The sequence below is a fragment of the Vigna unguiculata genome, chromosome 3 (genome assembly GCF_004118075.2).
Source record: "Vigna unguiculata cultivar IT97K-499-35 chromosome 3, ASM411807v1, whole genome shotgun sequence".
In the NCBI taxonomy this organism is placed as follows: Eukaryota; Viridiplantae; Streptophyta; class Magnoliopsida; order Fabales; family Fabaceae; genus Vigna; species Vigna unguiculata.
In genome coordinates, this window is record NC_040281.1 from 19,526,015 (window position 1) to 19,536,017 (window position 10,003).

At 30.1% G+C, this 10,003-nt stretch overlaps 1 long non-coding RNA gene across 1 annotated transcript; it reads left to right on the top strand.

Annotated features, from left to right (window-relative positions):
• The first annotated feature begins 5,106 nt into the window (after nt 1-5,106).
• Nucleotides 5,107-8,025, top strand: LOC114177401. The gene is made up of 4 exons (XR_003603131.1): nt 5,107-5,319; nt 5,428-5,599; nt 6,416-6,509; nt 7,457-8,025. It is a non-coding gene; the product is annotated as an uncharacterized LOC114177401 (long non-coding RNA).
• The last annotated feature ends 1,978 nt before the right edge of the window (nt 8,026-10,003 follow it).

Genomic DNA, 10,003 nt, shown 5'->3' on the forward strand with positions numbered 1-10,003 from the left:
TTCCACAAGTTGAATAAATTATTCTATGTGTGAATTTGGCTCAATTTGGGCTTCAGTTGCCTTTCTAGCGTTTTCCGTTGTCATTGATCTACTTGTAGTGCTTTGTCGTCCCTTCTCCTTGGTTGATCTTCATCATTCCCTCTTTCTTTAAGTGATTTTGTCCGCAAATTTAAAGAGTGTTGAAGAATGATAAGTGTTATTTTCAAGTCTCTTGGGCTTCGCACTGTGAGCTAAAAATAAGATTATGCAAATCTTAAGTATCATGCAAATCAAGAATTTAACACTGGTTGCAAATCAATAAAAAACATTAGGCCAAGACATGAGATGGTTCAAAGTTTGTTACCACAATGGTTGCCTTGATCTTCATGTGCATCATTCTCTTCAAATTTCCTTGTTAACTTATCCTTTAATTCTTTCTTAGGAATTAAAATAAAGGAAGTTAGTTCTATGGTTAGGTGCATAAGAAAATCTAAAAGTAGAAATGAATTCATAGTTCAGCGTGGAAGTAGGGATTAGAAATGTACATTCCTCATTTGACAGCTCCTTTCCAATTTTTCATTTAATCAAATAATTAGATACAAAATCAAACAAATGAGTAGCATAATCACAAGATCACTCACATTTTTCTTTATTTTTATTGCCCTCTCTCCTGTACTCTTTTACACTCATTTCGTTTTCTCGCAAGTCACTCTTTTAATCCCATTTTTTCCCTTTCTGTTTGTCTACGTTCATTTTTTTTCCCAACTATCTCTCTTTTCCTATCTTCTCTTTCAATGCAATTTGATTAGCTCTTGCTTCTTCAAGGGAAAGTGAATTAAGTTTCGTCATATGACAATGTAAGAGAATTTGTTGAACTTCACATGATAATTCACGTTTCTTTCAACTTGCCAAGGTTTACCAAGCAAACTATTATCAACTTCCATGTGCATCACATTACACAACAACCCATCTTTATATTTTTCAATTGTAAAATTAACCAATGTGTTGGTCAACAACCAACTCACCTCTACAAAGCCATTTCAAATAATAAGGTTTAGGATGTAGGGTGGTTCTTAAGGTCTAGTTTGCTAACCAACCTAGCACTAGCCACATTAATACAACTGTCTCCATCAATAGGCAAAGAACATGCTCTTTAGAACCAAGCATGTAGTTCAAAATATGTACTTCCTTTTAACCCCATCTTTATCGTTAACTTGATTGCTGATTTCACTTCAATTCTCCAATATCAACATCACTGGAGGTATTAGATGAGCTAGTGGAGCATAACTTTGTAGAGAAAACCTGTCCTTCAAGTCCATGTTTTTCTTATTTGGACAATGCAATGCAATATTACATTTACCCAAACATTTAATTGTGGGATGTAAAATATATGTCCTTGTTTTTGTCCTTACCACTAGAATCATGGTTGTGGTGGATGGTCTTGTATGGATAGTTTGTTCATCCTGTTGCATTGAAGTGATAATGACATCAATTAGAAGACAATAGAGCGGCACAAACCAAGCAACTAAAATTTCAAACTTTGCATTCAGAGCTAGTGTTTTCAAGAGACAAAGTGGAGTAGAGGCGTTTGTATGAAAATGAAAGAACCAAACGGTGTACAAGAACTTCTTATCGAGCTGAACTTTTTCTTTCCTTTTAACTTGTTGAGTTTGTACTTCCTTCAACTCCGAAATCCGTGTTTCCCATGTTGACCTTGAAATAGTACTATGTCCACTGACTTTGTGGTATTAACATTTCAGTTCATAGTGACACAGAACATGCTAGTTGGTAAATGTTTGTGTGTGGTATTTGAGTGCAAGAATTTGATCCCTTAATGATGTATTTGGATGAGGCAATTTAAGAGAGTAACTTATTTATTTGAAAAATTTGAATTTCTTTTAAGTAAATGACTTGTTTGGAAGAAATCAAAATTGAAGAATTTTAAGAAGGTATTTCAAATAACTAAAATAATAGAATTTGAAATTCATTCTAAAAGAAAGGAAATTGAAATTTCACAATTTGTAGAATTTCTCATTGCTCAATATTAGAGGTGTCAATTTGGCCTAGACAATCCTGATGACCTAGACAGACCGGAGTGATCGATGATCCACACGGGTCGGGCCAACTTGACGATCCAGACAAACCAAGCAGGCTTGACGACATAGACGACCCAGGTGGGGCGACGATCAAGATGAGTTGAGCGGGCCTGACTACTAAAACGGATTCGACAAGCAGATGAGTTGGGTGGGCTTGAAGACCCACACGAGTCGAATGGGCTTGACAACCCAAACGGGTCGGGCAAGAACAACAACTACGCTGGGCAGGGCGTGCCAAATGATTGAGACGGGTTGGGTGGACCTGACGACTTAGATAGGTCGGGTCAGACAGACAACCTTAATGGGTCTAACGATCCAAACGGGTCTAATTTGCGTGTCTAGGTCATCTGGCCCGCTCGACCATACGACCTTGACGGGCCAGGCCGACTTGACGAACCGGACTGGTTTGATGACCGAAACCTCACTTATCACTATAATGCTGAGAAAGCCTATAAAACATCAAAAGAAGAAAAAAATCTGACCCAAAACATATCAAGTGTCATAAAATTATTACATTGGAATAAATGTAAAAATTCAAATTAAAAATAAAAAATGCGTCTTGACTTATAATCAGTCCATCAATCATTGTTATTTCTGAAGTTGAGTTAATTAGTTGACCAATTTGGACTTCATTTGCTTTTTCTGTGCTTGCGTTGTCAGTGGTCTACGACGTCCTTGTGGTGCTTTTGGGTTTTGTTCATCGGTCAATACTCATAAGCTTCTAGCAATGACTGATAACTGCTTATAAAACATTATATTGGAGACGGAGATTCGTCTATTAATGTAAATAAATTGTAATTTAAAAGTGAATATGTAAACTTATTTACTAATACAGTGTTATAGTTATTTAGATATTATTATACTCAGTTTATTAAAATTATTGTGTCATTTTGGTTCTTTTGCAACATTCATTAATATCTAATTATTTTAAAAATATTCATTGTCGGAGTTAGGATACATATAAGAGATCATATATAATTAAAGATATGATTATATCATAATGTATGAGTAAGTAAGTTTTATATTATTGATTTAGATATAAATTTGTTTCGCTATAAGTGTGGTAAAAAGCCGAGTGTCTTATCTGAAGAACAAAAATAAAATGAATTCTTTTGTCTCAAAGTTAATGATGACTAACTTAAGGTAAGATAATTTTGTTCCTTGGTTATGGAGTGCTCTTTTATTTATAAATAAAGTGGATACGAATATTTTATCCTTTAAATAAGAGCATACAAAATTCAAGCGAAAGAAAAAAAAAAGTATACACGTCTTCGTACCTTAGTAACAATACATCATTAAGTAGGTTGCTTTACATGACCATTGGAACAAGTTTTAATACATCTTTTATGTACCGTCAGAATAGACTTTAACTCGTGTTATCGACTTTGGTAGTTTCATTTGTTGTCATCTTAGACAGGTTTTGTATGTGTTGTCGCCTTAGACGGACTTTTTGATTATGGATGTTTGTTCTTGTGCGTCAGCAAGAGGAGCATAGGAAAGGAAACATCATTTGCATTTGCTTCTTTTTTCGCTTTTGTAAGTCTTTGTCCTTCAACTTTCTTTCTTCATGATTACTTTTTTTTTTCTTGAGTTTTGTCTTGAGATGATATTGGTTATTATTTTTCCGTTAAGTTCTTTTAGCTTTCCTTCTGTTTTAAAGTCTGGAGCATCATCGAACTTTCTTCAAACTAAGTCTTCCTTCTGAAACGTTCTTCCTTGAATTCAGGTATTGTAACGTCTATCTACTTAGCAATTGCTTTTATTATATGATCATCTCACCAAGTTTGATATCCCTTTTGAAGTTCATTGGCTTGTCCTTTGTTTAGCTATTATTTTTCTAACAGGACTGGTGGCTCAAGGATGTCCTTGAGCTCTACTATACTCTTGATATTGGAATTTTGAGTTGTTCTTGCTCCACTCAGGTATTGTCACGTAGAGCCACTCTTGTATTCAAACATTGGAACATTGAGTTTACTCCTGTACTCGGGCATTGTAATATCGAGTTTCTCCTGTACGTAGGTATTGGAACATAGAGTTACTCTTTACTTGAACATTGAAAAGTTGAGCTACTCTTGACTTGTACACTAGAACGTCAAGTTACTTTTGTATTTGGAAAGGCAAGTTACTATGTCATTTGAGAAATATAAATTAATACCTTTATTATATCTTTTTATGTTAATTTATTTTAAATAAAAATATTAATTAATTTATATTACTATATATTATTATTATTAGAAGAATATAAAATTTTAAAAAGTTGTCTATAAAAACTATTTGTAAATTTTATTATGAAATATGTTTCATAATAGTGTAATGAAAATTTTTAAGAATTATTTTTTTTCAAGAAGTCTCTACGAATTTTGTAAAAAATTATATAAATAATTAATATTAATCCAGTTGGTTTTGTTATAAATTTTCTTAAAATAAATATCTACAGAAAGATACTTGTAAATTTTATTGTAAAATAGTTTTTCATAAAAAATGTCTATAAATTTTTTTTAGAATTATATTTTGCAAAACATGTTTACAAATATTTTTTCATATCTTTATAAATTATGATTTGAAATAAAAGGATTATTAATTAATTTATATTATTAGAAATTTATTATATTTTACTGTTTTATTTCTTTTATATGTTTATTTATTTTTAGATTTTTAAATATTAAATAAATTATTTGTGATACATTATAAATAAAAATAAATTATATATAACCATTTCATTTATAAAATATGAATATTTAACTTAACTTAATTATATACTTAAAAATAATATAATATTTAATTATTTTTAGTATATAATTAAATTTTTTATAAATGATTATTAATATTACTATGTAATATTTTTATATTTACATAAATTATTTTTTCATAAATAATTATTGATATTAGTTTATAACTTTATAATATTTGTGTAAAAATATATATAAATAAAATAATTACATAAAAAAAGAAAATAATATTAAATAGGAAATAAAAATCAATAAATTAAAAATATAAGTATGTGCCGTAGCTTTTGATTTTGAAGACACGTATCCAAATCTTCAAATCACTTTTCAAATAATATTAAAATTGTTCTAAAACATTGGAAGCTTAGATTTTCTGCGAAAAGCGAAAGTGACGGAAAAACTGAATGCAACGAAGTGTGGTGGAGAGCATGGAAGAGATTGACCAGGATCATGGAAGAGAGCTTCGAGAGGTGTCAGCTTGATTACGTCGTCAACATCAAGTTCGGTTCCTTGATTAGGTTAATTATCTCTACTTTTGTCATTTCTCGTTCACCTTCTTGATTTTTATCGAAGCAAAGTAGTGATTGATTAATCGATTAGTTGTTCATGGTGTTGTTGTTTGGCAGATCGTGAATGAGACGATTCCAACACTGGCGAAATCCTGTATTTGAACGGAGGAGCCACCGTTGTTGCGTTTCATCGAAGTGAAGGAGGTAGCGTTGTTGCCATTACTGTGTGAACAACACCGGATTGGGGGATTAGGGTAAACATTGATTTGGTTACCTTTGCCGACAATAGGTAATCATTTGTTCCTTTTCCTAAGTTCTTAGTTTTGTAATCATTTGCAACAAAGTTCTTAGTTTTATAATCATTTTCATTTCGATGAAGTAAGACATTACGATTTGGGAATGCTTCTTTTCTTCTTTGTCCCATAGATGCAGTGAGAATAAGTGAGATTAACACTTATTATCCATATTTGCCATTCGCAATGAGAATCTAACTATGCTTCTCAGGTTATTTTAATTGCTTTATTTTATTCGCTTTCTCAGTTTCTAGTTCTTGACTTTTAAATTCATTTTTTTTCTGTTTAAGTATCCTTATGTAATAAAAACAAACCACGCATTATTAGCAAATGATCTTAAATATATTGTTGAGAATTTTATCATTTTGTAGGCTCACTAGTTCATTTTACTTTTATGAGATCTTAATCATGTGTAAAAGAAAATACTATATTTATAGAGATTTTAAATGACATGCCACTTCAGGTCAAAATATATAAAATGATTTGAAATAGAGTTCATACATCAGGCATGCTGTGATATAAGTTTTTATTATAGGATAAGTAACAACGTTATATATTATTGTTGGACAATTGATACAATGTTTATCTCGGTGAGTAGAGTTGAATTATTGAGATTAGGACTAAATTATTAGGAAATCATGAACTTATTACTCTGCTTCTTAAAAGTATAAATTTTAATTGTGTTAGTTTCTTAAAAGTTTTATCCCATTTCTCATCTTTATTACTAACTGCTATATTAATTCTATTTGAGTTATTTTATAAAGATGAATTCTATAATATTAATCCTAATAGACCATTCTTCCTCCTTGCAGGGCGTCTGCAAATTTTATTGGAGTGTATGAACCCACAAAGCAGCAATTGCCAAGGTCATTATTGCCCGAGAATCTTAGTGTTGTGGCTCATTTTGTAAGTTGGCTATCTTTTTTAAAAGAAACAATCCCTTCAAATTAAATGTGTAGTGACTTAATTTGCCATGTGCCACTAACTTCCACCTCAGATATGTATGTGATTATGCTCTTTGCCTGCATACAATTTTAGAATTCCAATGTTAATTTTTATGATTGTATTCCAATTTTTTGGTTTCATTGCAAGATGAGGATAACCAAAAGCACGAGAACTCAATTCTTCCATATATGATATTAATGTGCAAGGGTACCACCAAATCATATTTACAAACATGTTTTATTATTTTATATGCATATTAAAGATATATTTCAACTTTTGTAAACAATACGGGGGAAGACATTGCAAAGTAAAAATGTGATAATGCCCTAAAGTCAATCATGTCCAATTTAAAATCTTAAAGACTTATCATGATATCTGATATTTGGTAATTTTGTTTGCTCTCTAAATTTGTAAGAAATTCCACCAAAACATTTTATTAACCAATCCAGTAAGATAGCAAATTTATATATTTTACAACTTTGCCTTGGTCTGCATGAGGTCCAGTTTAGATAAGCTCCTCAACATATTAAAGAGGTAAAATGCATCAAGCTTTTCTCATTGGTTAAAATCAACTTATGTACCTCTGATTCTTTAGAAATCATTGGTTAAAATAATTTCTTCTTTTGCAAATGCTTATTGAGAAATTAATCCAAACTATGTCATAGCTCGAGTAGCACAAGCTGACATGAACAGTGATAAATTTTGTGCCTAGGCTTATTCTTGCCTAGCTTGAAAGCATATTTTCTAGTTTGTTATGCATGTTTGTGCTTTAAATTGCCCGTCAATTTTTATTATATCTTTGAGCATAATTTTTCATGCAAACCAATATCATGCTTATAACTTTTTGACTACTATTAAAGAAAGTATGTTGTCTTTGGAGTTGTTTTGATATAGTTATTTATATGTAGAGGTTCTTTCCTTCAGAGTTTGGAAATGTTTTGGATCAAACTCATGTTGTAGACGAAGGACATGAGCTATTTGAATGAAAAGTTAAATTTCGTCAAACCGCTGAGGCTGAAGGAATTTGGTGGAATGGGCAAAGCCATACATGGCAAACAAGAGAAAGCTTCTGCCTGTGTTGGTTAATTGTATTGAAGGACAATATGATATAGATGAGGCTTTTAAGGTTGCTACCCTCTGTTCTGTGATGCCTTGCAACAAAATCCAAGCTGAGACCAAACATGCACGAAGTTATCACAAATTTGGAGTACCTGCAGCTTCCTCATGTGCATCATAATCGTTTTGTGAACACCTCTTATGGTCGTAGGAAAAGTGTTGATGATTTATGTTATAGGCTTTACATATCTTAGTATTATTGCTTGTACATATTCTAGGCTCTGTCTGTAACATAACCTTAGTTAAAATATCTGGAACTGCATATATACTTTCTTGTTTCTAGTTAGCTCAATTTTGTTATTTTTTCATTGTTGTTCCTTCTCCGTGTGCTTACACTGAATTGCAATGTGCAGTTCACATAGAACTTATGGCGAAACTTCTCTGTGATTTCTTTCTTGTAAATTTGGGGTTCTTTTTTATGTCAAGTTATGCTTTATTGAAACTATCACAAGTGGTAAAATTTTACATGTTTCATACAAATTGGTTGGCGAGATTGATCATAATTTTACGTAATATTGATAACTAAATACATTTTATAAGGATTATAATTGGTAAGGAATTAGTTAGGGTTTAGCTAGAGATAAAGTATTACAATTGGCGAGGGATTAGCTAAGGTTTAGCTAGGGATCACTTTGCTAGGGATTAGCGAGAGATTTGCTACAACCACTTTGTTAGGGATTAGCTAGGGATTTGCTACAAATAGTTTGCTAGGGATTAGCTAGGGATTTGCTATAACTAATTTGTTAGGAATTAGTTAGGGATTTGCTACAAACATTTTGCTAGGGATTAGTTAGGGATTTGCTACTACAAGTTTGTTAGGGATTAGCGAGAGATTTGCTACAACCAGTTTGCTAGGGATTGACTAGGGATTTGCTACAAATATAGGGATTAGCTAGGAATTTGCTATAACCAATTTGCTAGGGATTAACTAGGGATTTGCTACAAAAATTTTGCTAGGGATTAGCTAGGGTATTGCCCGAACCCGTCCCTGTTTTGATAGAGAATCCTCTTATGGACTAGGTATGAGTATGAGTATGGGAAATCTCTAACTTTTTCAACTAGGTAGTACATATCCGCTCCGTCCCTGTCCCTATACCCACAAAAATACCCATCCCCGCCATATATCCGTTCCTGTTTAAATTATTAGTCAATTAAGTAAACTTATATATATATATATATATATATATATATATATATATTAATACACATTTTCTATTTTTTATTTCTTCTAATTGTTTGGTTTGACATAAATTCATTTGTACCTTCAATATATTTTTCATTTTATCATAACCTTTATCCAATTATGTTCAAATTATGTATGTCAATTCAATATTTTTTATGTCTCACATTTCAATATTTTTATTTTTTTAATATTTTTATTTATTGTATATTTTTCTTTCACATAAGAACGTTTTACACTCTATATTTAAGTGTTAAATAGCATAAACCTTTAATTTACAAGGTAATATAAAAAAATTATCTTCCTTACTCTATTATTATTAATTTTTGTTTCATTTAAAGAACTATTTTGTTTCACTAAAATAATTTTAGTTATTTTTCAACCATTGAGTATGTTGATGCTTAAAAGTTTTCTTAAATCTCTAAAGTATTTTTCATTTTATCATACCCTTAATTATATATTAATTTTCTTTTGTGCGATTTCATTTGATGGTCTCTCAAATTCTTTTTATGACACACATTTGATAATTTTTTTAATATTTTTATTTGTTGTTTATTCTTATAATGTAAAATACTATTTTGATATATTTTATATAATTATTTTTTAGTTTTTAACTCATTATCATACTGTAATTTTATCACTATAATTGTATAAATAAATTTTATTTACAATAATATAAAATTTTATTGTAATTGTCATGAATTTCTTTTTAGCATTATCTGACATATATTGAAGTTCAAAAGATACAATATCTATGTTAAAATTTTATTATTATTAGTTGAATATTTTTTCTTTGCGTTATTTTGATAAAGTGATGTATTATAACTTTTATTAGTGTATAAAAAAGAGGTTCATTAGAATTTAAAAAATTAAAGTAAACAAACATTTAAATATATTTTAATTTGAATATTTTTTTTTTATTTTAGAAAAATTATCAACTAGAATTCATTAATTTTTGCAAATTTAACATATATTTTGTTTCTCATGAAATTTTATTTGTATTTTAATTTGAAATATATACAATTATAATATAATTTCTCTATAAATATTTTATATCGAAGAAACAACTCTCCTTTTAATATTGAATATTTGATAATATTATGTTTCCTTTTATGTAATTTTTTTTTTATAAAAATTGAATAATTAATATCGAAACAGT